Source organism: Apteryx mantelli, chromosome 2, assembly GCF_036417845.1.
Source record: "Apteryx mantelli isolate bAptMan1 chromosome 2, bAptMan1.hap1, whole genome shotgun sequence".
NCBI lineage: Eukaryota > Metazoa > Chordata > Aves > Apterygiformes > Apterygidae > Apteryx > Apteryx mantelli.
In genome coordinates, this window is record NC_089979.1 from 108094518 (window position 1) to 108108174 (window position 13657).

Below are 13657 nucleotides of genomic sequence, written 5' to 3' on the forward strand. Positions count from 1 at the left end.
GCGGCGGCAGCAGCGGCGGCGGCGGCGGCGGCGCGAGGCCGGGGCGGGCGGGTGAGCGAGCGAGCGAGCGACACCTCGCGGGCTTGGGGCGCTGGCGCCGGGAGCGGCTATTTATAACTGGCTCCCTTTGTAATGGGGGGAGGGGAGGAGGGAGCGGGCGGCGGGGAGGGGGGGGCGGTGGCTGCCGGCGCCGGGGAGCGTCCCCTCGCCCCCCGTGCCCGCGCGGGGGCCGGTGCCCGGCGGGAGGCGGTGGGAGCGGGCGGGGCGGCGCGCCCGCTCCGCCGGCCGGTGACAGCTGGAGGGGAGAGACATGGAGTCTGAAGTGCCCTTTGTCTAAGTTGGCTCTGTCCAGCCCGGCCGCAGGTTCCCGCGCGGGGCGCCGCGGGCTGGCGAGGCGGCCCGAGCGGCGGCCGGTAACGGCCGAGGAGGTGCGCGCCGCACCGCACCGGGCGGGAGCGCGGGCGCCGGGCAGCGCCGGCGGTTTCCCTGCCCTTCCCTCGCCGTGCCTGGCGGCTCGGCGCGGTGACGGCGGCTTTACTGGCACAGTTTTGCTGAAGGATGCGTGGATTTTCGCCGTGTCGAGCACGGTTTCAGACCGGCTGACTGACACGCGCGGAGAAATCCGTCCCGTCCCGTCCCCCTCCCACCCGGGGAGAGGTGGGCGCACGAAATGTGCCTCCCTGAGAGGTCTGGACAGGTCTGCTTCAGGCTCATGTGCTCTTGGGCTCCCGGAAGCTGGTGCTCGGCGAGGCGAGCCGAGCGGGGGGAGGCTGAGCGCGCTCCGGCTTGCTCGTTTTCACGCTGCTGTCCTATAAACTTGTGCTTGTTCGGGGGCTCTTTTCTCCCCTTTTTTTTTTAATTATTGTTTTTTGTTTTTTTTTTTCCTCTTTGCCTTTGAAAAGTCTTAGTTCAGGAAGAATGTTTAAGGGGGAAAACCTGTCTGACGGGTAACTCGAGTGAACTTCCTAATCGCTAAGGGCACCGTTTGATTCTTGTTTTCCAGAGCGCTGCAAATGAAAGTTCATGGGGAGCTGGAAATCGTGATTTTTAGCTCTCAGGTCGTCAAGCATGGGTGTACAGAGTGCTTGTGAAAACCAGGGTGTTGGGGAAGGTGTGAAAGAGGGTACTAGACAGAGCTGCCCTTGTGCAAAAGATGTGTGATTAGGTAAAGATTAAGAAATCGGTGCGTTGTGGCACCTGGCTTCTGTATTTGGCATTAACAGATATTCATGCTGATTCAAAAATTATTAGTAGCAGGCAAAGAAAAGCAATCTGTGGATACATGCAGTGGGAATGGAATAACAATCTTATACTTTGCTCAAGATAACTTACAGAAAGTATGAAACACTATCCTTATCGGACTTAGAGAAGAGTTTTTAACTAGGAAGTTGGAAGTTCAGATCCTTGGTCTTGTTAAGAAAACTGTACGACAGTTTTAGCAAGGTTGTTCAATTGTTACAAGATAGGTTCGCCTTTGTGTAAGTCTAGCAGCTGTAGGTCCACCTATTATGAGTTTGGTTCTTACTAAATATGTATTTCGGTGAAGAGTTTTTCCCAGTATTTTTAGTACAAGCTTCACTTTGGATTACCTCATAGACAGTGTTTTTTTTGTTGTATTTTTTTAAGGCATTGGCACATTCAGATTCTTGGTGTGATTTGTAAAAATTAAAAGGGCATTCTATGCTTGTCCCCAGTGTCTATATCAAATTGAGAGTCCAGGGAATGTCTGTTTGTGGTAACAATAAAGCATCTTCAGAAGGGTGAGTATTATTTGTACGCAGTGTACAATAACTACTCTCAGTTTAGCCCATTAAAATGTGAATGTTTGAGGTCAGTGGAGTCCTTCAGAAAGCATGCTTCCAGTATTTTAGGAGACACGACTGGAAAGTTTTGTGTGGTGTCTTTAAATTCAAGAGCTAATGCTATGTCACTTGATTGCTTTTAAGATTATTATGTCAAAACGGTTATATTTCTTTGTTACAGAGTTTAAAAAAAAATTGAGAAAATGCATTTTTTTCCCTTCATTTACATGAGGAAGGAAATTAAAAGTTAAACACCATATGGGGAAATCTGTGACAGTGAAATGTTCCATGAAGTGTCGACAGCTATTTTGTTCTGAAATTTTAAAACAATTCAAGATTATAATTTAGGACAAAAATTGAAAAAACATACAAAAATTATGTTTTTTAATGTGTAACTTCACCCTCAAAAGTGACAGACCCTGAAAATTCTTATTATCAAAAGGTCATAAAGCTTGTTTGCTCGGTTTAGAATGAGCTAAAGTGATGGTGTGTAAACTTAAGCCGGACACTTGAAATTCAAGCTGTTTTTTTTTCCCTCTCTTGCTAGAATTACTGGCAAGATGAAATATAGTTAGTGATTTTGTTGAAGATTATGTATCAGAATAGAGTTACATTTGTTCTGTAGCATTGCAGCATTCAAAGGTGAAATGTAAATATAATCATGCACTTCTGCTTATCTGCAAAGAAACTTTGGCTTAGTGAGAAGAGAACTTTTGTAGTGCATTAGCAAATGCACCAACTGCATGTTGTGAGTGCAGCTAAATGTTACGTTTTGTAAAGTAGCTTACATCAGAATAAACTACGTCTAGCATCTAGTGCACTCCAAAAATGTTCCCAGAAAAGTTGATGCGTTACAAAATTCCTCTTGTAATTAGTCAAAAAAAATCTGTTCTTCTTACAAGATTTACATTTACAAGAAGATTCTACTACTTTAGCTGCATATATCTTGAATACATTTTAATAAATTCACAGTTTTAAAGTTAGAATTGAGTGACAATTTTAAATGACTGCTATATTCATATGATTGAACAGTGAAGGCTTTATTTTTAAAAACAGCAACAATACTGACAAGGTATATTTAATAAATATTTGCTTTATATTGTACTCTAGCAAAAGCATTGTGGGAAACTTCAGTGGTGACTATAATCTGAACATTGTGTAGCATCTATAGTTAGCATTTAATAGATGCAGTGTAGCTGACTTGAGCAGAAGTATCTGTGAAAGTTTAGGAGGAATAAAATTGTCCCCAGTAGGGATGCTGGAAATCTCAGGAAGAGGAGCTGGCCTTTGCTGAGCAAGGAACATTTGAAAGTTCACCAAGTCGGTCATTTTTACAGAATTACCTGTCCAAGCAAAATTCAGTTTACCAGATTTTAAAAATGTGAAAGAAATGGATGTAGTCTGCATATCATGAATGTAATTCTTAAGGATTTCATTAGACACTTGAATAGTACCTACTTTTGGAAGCAGGACCACTGTAAACAAAAGCTGTAGGACAGTATGAGGAGGATTATTTTAACAGTGATTTTGCTACCAACCTTCTGTTCATCCTGTCAGGAAGCTCTGTGGAGTGGTGCCAGGCTCATTGAAATGATGTCTAATTGAAGTGGCATTTGGCATCTATGTGTGACTTGTACAGATGTTCTAGAATAACCAAATCAGTCTTAAAATTGATGAGTTACTCCAATACTGATGTAGTTCAAATGATAACTTCAGATAAGGGGATATGTCTGGAGGAAGAAAGGTGAGAAGAAAAGCCTTATATAAAATGGATGCAGAACAGGGAGAGACATTTCATAGGGGAACAACAAAGACGTTGGTTCCAAGTTAGCAGAGTGCTTGGGTTTGTTTTTTAGCTTGAAGTATATGCCTAAGAGTTCTGCTAAACTAAAGATTAAAAAGGAAAACGATGTTTAGAATTATTAAGTAGATGTTCTATCTGTCCTCATGGAAATCGCCTAAAGGCTTTAGGATGATGTGGTGTATTGCTACTTACAGATAAGGTGAAAGTGAAGTCTGAGGTGTGGGGAAGAGTAGGGTGTATTGAGGTCCAGGCAAGAAACTGTGCAGTTATTTCTCTTCAAGACAATGGTGGCAGTGCTGTTTTCTGTAACTGATAACAACAGGTATTTAGATTGTTAAAGACTTGTTCTAGTTGTGCACCTAGATCTCCATTAAGATCTGTCAAACTGTGGACTTGAGTTCTGGGCACTCAGTGAAACTGAGAAAACTAACTCACTGTTATAGTCAGAATATGTATTTTGGATTAAAAAAATAAAATAACATCAGTAAACTTGGGTAGAAGTTACTCTAAAGTAGCTGAGTGATAAGTAAGTATCATTTGCATATAATGTAAACAAATTAAGCTTCTTTTAAACATGGTGGAAGATAAAAGAATTCTGAAAAACATAAGAATTATTTAGCCATAGATTTGTAAACAGATTATTGTAAAATATGTATATTTTTTCAGAGAAGAGGATGTCTGTTAGATGTTCTTTCTGTGTCCAGGAAAAATCTGTTAAAAAAAATTGATATGGATCAGACTCTGAGACTGTTTTGGTTACCCAGCTAAAGTCTACATATAGGATGTTTAAGTAATTGCATCTCTGCTCAATTTGTGAAGAACACTGTCTTGTAAAGATTTATAATGTGTACTGTGCTTCTTTTCTAATGGTCATGCTTTTAAGGTGAGAAGTCTCTGCTTCAAGACCACTTGGAAATCTAGTCAGATATGGTGCATGTTCTAAATGCTGTGGATAAAAATAATGTAATAATGTGACTGAATCAGTGCAGTACTGTCAACTGCTTGAAAATGTCACTTAGTAGTACTTACTGTCAAAGCATCTAATTTGGATGTATATGGTTTCATTAACAGATGAGGTAAAACTGACAGAGAATGTACTGCCATCTTCCTGTATGCAACTAACGACTTATTTAATAGGCAACCGTAGAAGTATTTCAGAATTTGCTACTTGTTTTCTTTTTTTGTGTATACGTGTGGTGCCTGCTTAACTGGTGTTGTATCTGTAGTTATGCAAGTGAACTGGTAGAAGTTACAGTCTGCAGCCTGGACTGAAGAGAAAAAAAAAAATCTTTTTCGGGACCATATGCAATGTTTATATATATATTTTTTTTTCTTTAAATCTAGAGCCAGGCCTGTTTCCCTTGTCAATTTGTGTTGCATCTGGCTCTTTCTCTCATTTTGCCTTTTACGTGGTTGGTTCAGTTTTTCCGTGCCATGCATTCTCTTTTTCACAGCCTGCATGTTCATTTTAAATCCCAGAGCCATCTGATGTAGTTTAAAGAAAAAAATTGTTTGAAAGGAAGGAAACTCAAATCTTAACTACTCTCATAGCTTTTTTTTTTTTTTTTTTTAACGCTAGCTGGTTTTCTTTCCACATTTCTTAGCACAACTGGACCTGGCAAGCTTTATATTTTTGGTGTGTAGTTGTCTGATCTCATTTTTACTGGTAAGAAGAAAAAAAAATTAGGGCTGGGACTTAGATTACTTTTTTCTATAAGAAATCAGGCAGACGTATGTTGCAGACATCTGACTTGCTGGCATAACTCTACTATGTCAAATGGTTTGAAATCTTAGCATTATTATGCTTTCTCTGGTTTTATGATACAATTTATAATTGGTGACAGCTTAAAATCTGTCCTTTAAGATGACTTCTTCCAGCTATGCATCCACCAGTTTGTGCTGTATATCTAGTGGGTATTACTAATGTGTTTACTACAAAGTTAGATCTACTGTTTAACTCTTGGAAGAGGAAATTGGAAGAAGTTGTTTTACACTTAAAAGTGAAATGGTTTATTTAACCACCATTGGTGTTCAAATGCTACCTTGAAATTGGGAGGCATAATTTGTCCGAAAGCCTTGAAACTATCCATAGTTCTCTTCCATAGCCTAAGGGAGAAGAGTTTTTTTCACTGAAAGGTTTTTCTTTTTCTAAGATGATCAGTTGCTCAATAATTTTCCTCCTTAAATCAAGCTTCTGGAAAAGTAGCCTCTTTGGATTAAATACTGCTTATAAGGAAAAAATATTGCAAAAAAATATGCAAAAGAATAATGTGCTCTTGGATTAATCTTCATATACTTTATAGGAGGATATGGGTACCATACGTTAGACCCAGTTATTCTGAGCGCTTTAAAATGAGCATTGGCTAAATAACTAGTTTGGTTGCTTACATCATTTGAAGCTCATTGCTGAATTTTTCAGAACATTGGCAAATCTACCAAACACCCGTTAAGCTTCAGAATTTTTCAGACTGTTCTACAATAAATTTTGTATGAGCTTTCTGCATATATGGAAGTGTAATATCTTTCAAAATTTAGGCTTTTTGCCTATGCAGGGAAATAAGTATGGAATAGCTATTGAACCAAATAATTTTTGCATGGCAGGGTTTTTTTCTGTGTGGAGTGGGCTTTTTGTTTGTTTGTGTGTGTTTGTTTGTTTGTTTCTGTGTGGTTTGAGCTAAAGAACCTTTGGCTGTTTTAGAGTAAAATAGGTGTGTCCACGAAACAAGTTAGGGTAGTCACTGCACTTCAAATTCACACCGTAAATTATTTTGCCTGTGTAGGCATGCCATAAGTGCTCCCAGCAAGTGTTACTCTTTCTGCCAGATTTATCAAGGGTATCAAAAAGCTTTAAATTTTAGGAGATGGAGCTGTTAGGCAACAGAGGTTGTTTGGAATGTGTGTGGGAGTTGTCTAATTTATTTGAAATGATACGAAATGTATCCTGTGGCATTCTATGGATGAGCGTGAAAAGAGGAATTTGAAGGTATGCATTTAAAATGTAAGCTGTATGGCTAAATCTTTACTTTCTCCTGACAAATAATCAGGCTTGGTCTTGTGTAAGAGATGTGGAAATTCATGTTTTTAATTATGACTTGCAAAAAACATTATCAAAATCAAGCTTGAAGCTTTTTGTTGCTGTTCTGATGTTTGGCATTTTAAAATGTTTTATTTGTTTTTGATCCAAATAGTCTTACTCATACCTGCAAATATAGTTAAAACTCTTTTATACATGCAAATATCCAAGTAAAAATAAATAGTTGCATTACCTGCTGCATAGTGTTTTGCTGATGTCGCCCAAACTGAAGTGAGATTTCAGTAGATTACAGTTAGTGCCTGTTTTGGTTTGATCTTTAATATTAAATAACTCCGTTAGGATCTCTCCATCCCTTCCGTACCACCCTGAAGTGGACAAATACTTAAACTTATCGTTTGTATTTCCAAAGCAGTGTTTTTCTAAAAATATCAAATGTTGAAATGTTCTGAAAGAAAGTAATATTGAGAATTAAGAAATTTTATCATTGAAATGCGTATTCCTTACAGGGTATTTGGTAATTACATGTTATGCCTGATCTTGTTTCTCTAAATTCTAAAGCTGTAGGGAAATAGACAAAGATCTTAATTTTTGAAGGGAAGAATACCTTGAAAAGTTACAGGTTTGTGTACACAAAGTGATTCAGCACTCTAGTAAAGATTTATCTGTTAACAGCTGTCTGAAAAAAAATATATACTACATTAGTTTTTTGTCCTGTTCCTGTATTGGTTGAAGGAAATGTATTGGAAATCTAATTATTTCTATTGAAATCTTAGTTTGCTATTAACTAACCTAACTTCATATTTTGTTTTTCCTTTATTAAAGAAAATGAAACTCTGAGAAGCAGCTTTATCATTGTTTCTTGACTAATAGATGTTCTGAATGAAACCCTCCCTGTAAAATGAGGTAAATTAAATAAAGCTAGAGGCAGTGCTCAGGCTGCTGTCCTCTTCTTCTTTGACTAGTAGAAAATCTGAAATAAGTTTGGTTTCTTATACAGTTTTGTTGTTGGATCTTTTTCAGGTACTTTATGTTGAATCAACTTAGTGCCGAAAACTTTAAAGACGACTGAAGGATTTTGTCAAGAACAGTTGATTTTTTTTTTTTTCCTCTTCTTTTTCTTTTTCTTTTTTTTTTTGGATGTTTGAAGCAGATTGATTAGCCTTAATTATTTTAGATATTAAGAACCACAGACACTTTTGGATAAGTTTTCTGAAGTACTTCTGGAAGGTTTGAGTTATTTATAAACTATTAATTGCAAAGTTGTCATTGAGTTTTAACATACTGACAGGATAAAGGATTTTGAATAGCTGGTTGTTACTTTACTTAGTTTCTAGCCCAGCAAATAAAAGATTCTAAGGTAAAAACAGCAAGAAGGTAAATTAAGATCTGTCCTGTTTTTCCAGGAAGGAAAAGGGAGTGGAGGAAGCTTTCCTCCTCTTTCATATCCTAGAGCTGCTTGACTCCTCATTCTTCCCTTTCTCTCCTCTGTGCCCTTTGGTAAAGAGAGAAAGCTTTTTGGCTTGGGGTTTCTAATATCTGCCTGGTCAGTTTATGATGCTGTTAGAAACTCCTTCTGAAGAAAATTCAAGTAACATAGTATGAAATGGTCTGTGTGAATGCACTATTAGTGGAGAAAGGAAAAATAAAATACTTTTGGAGGCATATTATTATTTCTTAAAATCAGATGGGGATCATGATTGAAGAAAATGCAAGTTCTATGAGCACTAGAACCAAGACTGGCTTCCTTCCTCTCTTGTGTGTCAGTAACTGAACTGTTTTGTGATTTACCATGCAAGGTAAGCAGCTCAAACAAGCAATATGAGTTTTGGTATGTATTGAGCACATCCAGAAATTGATTTGCAGGCTTGGGCACTAAATGCTTTCACAAGGAGTTAAGCATTGAGTGTCGAAGGCCATAGTTTTGCATTCTCTTTAAATGGGGACAGCAGGACTGGATGCTCATTTTCTTCCAGTCAAAAGAAGTAGTTAGCCAGAGGACTTCCTTGCTTCTGTCACTGTCTGGCTGCAAAAATGTTCGTGCTGTCTTGAGGGAAGGGATAGCACAGATGCAGGAACAAGTGACAGGTAAAAGTGCTTCTTTTTGTAGCAGTGCCAACATAAAGTAGTTGTGAAACTCGGAAGTCAAAGCTCTCTGCTTCTCCAAACAGCTTTTGTGTGGTACAGTATTTGGGCAGTAATAGGAAACTGCATTTGAAGGGATGCATTTAAATGTTAAAGCCAGATTAGAAACAATGAGTGGTGAAAGAAGGTAGATACTGTGCTCAAGACAAACAGAGGTCAGGAGTTTAGAAGGGAAGGGAAACAGGGGTCCTACCGAATCTGAAAACTGGTCTGAAGGTTAGAAGGCATAATATTTAAGATGGGAGCATTCCCCAGCAAGATCTAGGAGTGCAATGCAGGAATGTACCTACTGTAAACTAGCATACATAATTACATTACGCAGATGGAGCAGAGAGCAGATTTGTCAGTGAGTTTTCTAAATTGTGGTTAACTGCAACAGCACTGCTTGAATAGGAATCATCTGCAATGTTTGATACATCAGTAATTGAAGTCCGAAGTAGTGTTTCTCCCTAGGAATTGTTTTAGTTTTTCATGAATTTTCTGACTTTTTTAAATAAAACATGAATTTACACTGCGGCTTTTCATAGAGCTAGGGCACTTGCTTTCTTCTGTGAATCTGTTGCAGAAAACATACATGACTTAATTATCTCTAAATCTCTATCTCTCTGTCACATTTGGTTTATGTTTGCTATTTGCATCAAAAGTTACTGCAGAGGATGTATGCTAAATGATGCCATCAGCCTTGTTCTCATAGAAAGGCCAGTCATTTGAAGGAAATTCTGATTACGTTGCTTAGCCCAGTTACAACGTCTTGCCTATGTTATAGTAATTTAGTAATCTCTTGAACTAGTTTCAGTTTTGAGAATAATGCTACAAATAAATACTCATTACAGTTAGTAAGTTTGTTCAGCGTCTGGTCACACGATTTCTAGACTAGGACACAAAAGGAAGCAGTATGAAAAAGTAATTGGAGTGAAGTGGACTGTGAGTTTTGACTGCAGCCAGTAGTTTGGCTGGATTAAGTATATCATGAAACTATACTGTTAGTTCACTGATACTTGTCCCTATGCCTGTAACAGAAAAGGAGGTGTACAGGTTTGGGGGTTGATAGCCACTTAATCAGTAGACTTGCATATGATGACCAAAGTATGGATTTGCCACAAAGGGGTAACATTTTAAGCTTCTTTTGAAAGAGGGGCAAGATGCAGAAGATTATTCTTTCTAATAAATATTTGAAAGGGACCAGTTTAATGAGAATATGCACAGAAGAGCAACATTAAAACTTGCAATAAAAATTGAAGTCAATGGTTTTCAAAAAAAATTGCTCTTGTAATGTGCTTGCAGAACTACTGAATGTTTTTTAAAGGTATAAAGATTGACAAACACAGCAAAAGGAAGCTAGTGGCTGTAGCTTAAGTCTGAATACAAGATGACTGGAAAGATTCTGGAAGTGAAAGCAGCAAAATGAACTGCTGACAAGGTGAAAATAAGCTCCTGGATGAGTACCTCATAGGTAATCTTAAAAGAGGGTGGAAAATCTTTGAAGTAGAGAAGAGGAAAATGATTTGAACCTTTACCTCTCGCTGAAATTCTTGATCAAAGGATTCAGAAAAAATGTCTGAATAATCTTGAGACCATCCTGAAGGATCAGTTGGGAGATATTAACTTCAGGAGCCGCTGGGATAGTAACAAGGCTGGAGGAGCATTGTGCTGGGGAAGAAATCAGTGAAGAGGTCTGCCTCTCCAGTTGTGGGGAAAGCAGGTCACAGAGTAAGAGCTTACTGATGACTTGGGTGCTCCTTGGCCTGCTTATTGATATCTTCTAGACAATCTTTAAGTCTACTTAAAAATGAAAGAAATGAATTTGAAATCTGAAGAATGTTTCTGGTATTTCATGTTCCAGGGTAAAGATCAAACTCCTGTTCTTAAGTACACCAAGAGCAAAGTAAAGTTGTATTCACTTAAATGATAAAGTAAAAGTTTGGAGGAGAATCCATCTTAAAAGGAACAAAGGTTGGGAGGAGAAGCAGAACTCTAATTTCAAGATAGGGAAGAGTCTACCTTTAAGTTCTCAGCCACTTTCTCTTCCAGTATATTTTTATTATGTTTTCCTTCATCTCTCTAATCCTTCCTTTTCTGGAACTTTCCCCTCCCTTCCCTCCAAGCTGCCTCCTCCACACTTCAGAAATACTTCATTTTGAGTTGAGTGAAAGAGCCCATCTACCTGATAGATTAATTTAGGCAGTCAATAATTGGCTTTTGAAGCAGAGTTTGTAAAGTTACAACTTCGTCTGTGCTCTAGTTTTAGAAAAAAATCATGTTCTTGTGCTTTGTCTAGCTTTAGAAGGAAGGTTGTGTGAAGTACTTTTATCGTCTTTTTTTAACATATTGGCAAGTTTATGGAGGGTATGTTGCACTCTAGTTAGACTACATTCTTAATTGTAGAATAACTTTCCTAATCATTTTTTTTATTATGGTTTATAAGAGGTAGAACTGAAGGTTCCAACTGTGCTGTTAAGCAGAGAAGACCTATTTTAAATGAACAAACAAGCCTGGCTTGTAGTGGGAAAGGAGTGTGTGAACTAACTAGTTAATGGCACTGTTGAAGGAGACAGTGTAACATAACAAATGTTTTTACTGATTAGAGCAGACCATGATTAAACACAAAACTGAAGAGTTCAGTTTGATTAAGCTTTTAAGCACTTTCATTCACAAATCATTGTTCCCTTAATAGTAGTAGTATTTTCCAAATTGTACCTATAGTTGATTGAGATATCAAGACTTTTAGAGTGCAGTGCTGATACTTTTCACCTTCTGAAATGTTAAATTCACATTTAAAAGGCAAGCAAACTCGTAGCATCAGCGGTGTGGTCCTTGATTTCAAGAATGGGAGTATCCAGTTCAGAAATGTAATGTAGACTCACAGAATAGTTTTAGGTTGGAGGGGACACCTGGAGTAGTCTCATCCAACCTCCCACTCTTAAACATATAACTTTTTAAATGTTTCCAAGAATGGAGATTCTAGAACCTCTCTGCTTAATCTGTTCCTATGTTTGACCGCACAAATTGTGAAGAACTTTCTCCCTATGTCTAAACAAAATCCCTTGCTGAGACTTGTGTCTGTTGCTTCATGTACTTTAATTTAGCATAGATTAGCATGTCTCAGTAGAAGGGCTAGAATAGTATTCAACTCATGTGATTATCTGGGTTTAGCTCTGATCTGTGTAAGAAAGCATGCTGTTCAGGCAATTAATTCTCTCATGTATTGGTTGAAATCCTGGAAGTGACTCTTCCAGTTTTTGACAAGGCCCAGAAACAGAGAAAATCATGATACAAACTAAAAAAAAAGTCTGTTTAGGAATTTATTTCCCTGTATGTTGTATCCCTAGATGATTTTATTAAGAGTAGACAGAACCGTTCCTTGAAGCCTTAGAATTGCTGTAATAATAAGAAATTGAAAATAACCATTGTAATGATGGTTTGAATATATAGTTGTTGTGAATGGCCATAGTGGGATGTGAGACAAAACTGAACCGAACATGCCTGTGCTAGTTCTTCATTTGTTGAAGACATCTTCTGTCCTTGTCTTCTACTGGAAACTTAATGTGGACAAGTCATGGAATGTGTGTGGTTATTTTTGTGGGTGTTTTTTTTTTTTTTTTCCCCCACTACCATCTTTCCAGAGCAATCTTTAGTTGATCCAGTGATAGCAGGAAGAATATTATCTCTCTACTCTCACAGAATTAGAGTTTACCAAATTAACTGCCTTGGTTGTAAAAGGCCTTGTAACATAAAAATAAATCTTACACAGTGTAAATAGTATGTTTTACATGTTGTAGTCTAAGGCAAGCAGCCAAGATGCTGTAGCAGCTAACTGACATTGACAGAGGTTTTGCTTTTCTTCCCCATTGTCCCTGGTTGCATGGCCCTCTTCCCTGCCAGTTTGGGTGCTAATGAGGCCATGGCATGAGCCATTCTGGCTTTTCAGGCCAGTTAGAAAAATCTGCTTCTTTTGAGGGCAGAAAAGGTCTTATTTGATGTCACTGATCACCACAATAACATTTATTGTATTTGTCATGCTAATTTTATCTGAAATGTGAAGTAGTATAGACAGACAGTAAAGAGAGGAAGCATAGGATGTATTTGTCATCAGCTTCCGAAAGCAAATAAATAAATGAATGTGCTGTTCAGGTTTGGTTAAGTTAAAGTGTTCTTCTTCGAAGTTAAATTTTGTTAGGTAGCTGTTAATACAGTAGTAACTACTGATTGTGCATGTGTCAGGGGAGAGGAGAAGGCACTGGCTGTGAATTTGGCAAACGTGTTTCAGTGGAAGCAAAATTTTAAGTTACTGCTACATCGAAGAGAGAAAAAAAATTAGTGACAGACTGCCGCTTTTGAAGAGATTCTGCTAACTAAAATGTAATTTTGTGTTGCAAATAGTAACTGCATATAATCAAATGTATTACAGTAAATAGGAGCTTAATTTTGATGAGACTGCTCACAATAAAAGTATGCCTATTTATAGCAGCAGCAGACCACCTGCTTTTGGTGCTGCCAGACTAACTGGAAGCTCTGCAACTGTCATCAGTCTGTATTGGTGTTAGGACTGGCACTAAATTATCTTGGATGTGGTTGTTGCTCACGCTGCAATGAAAAGCAGGCTTTTAATTCTACTTGTGAGCTAGAGGTCTTCCCCTAGCTTGAGGGGGAGGAAGAAGAAGTTTTCTGAGATTTGGGCATCACTTTGGAACACAGACATTCCTCCTTAGTTCAAGGTTATGGTTCGTGCATCCGAAGCTGTTGATGTTTCTTCTCCTTGCAGCGGGTCTGTCAAAATTAATAGCTCATTCTTTGACAATAGCTTGTCTAGCAGTTTCCATCTTTTGAGTACTCAAGAATATTCTTGCAGATCATAGAATCTCTTTAGAGTTGGTC

General features: G+C 38.3%; 1 protein-coding gene across 4 annotated transcripts in view; it reads left to right on the forward strand.

The window, feature by feature from the left end:
- Positions 1 to 412: 412 nt before the first annotated feature.
- The window catches only part of EZH2 (enhancer of zeste 2 polycomb repressive complex 2 subunit), a 53204-nt gene continuing 39959 nt past the window's right edge, over positions 413 to 13657 (forward strand). For 3 of the 4 annotated variants that reach the window (XM_013955703.2, XM_013955704.2, XM_013955705.2), the window contains exon 1: positions 7717 to 7867. The gene's annotated coding sequence lies outside the window, so the exon portion shown is untranslated. Of the gene's footprint in view, positions 429 to 7716; positions 7868 to 13657 lie in introns of those variants that run through there. The other variant, XM_067291199.1, reaches the window with a different exon arrangement.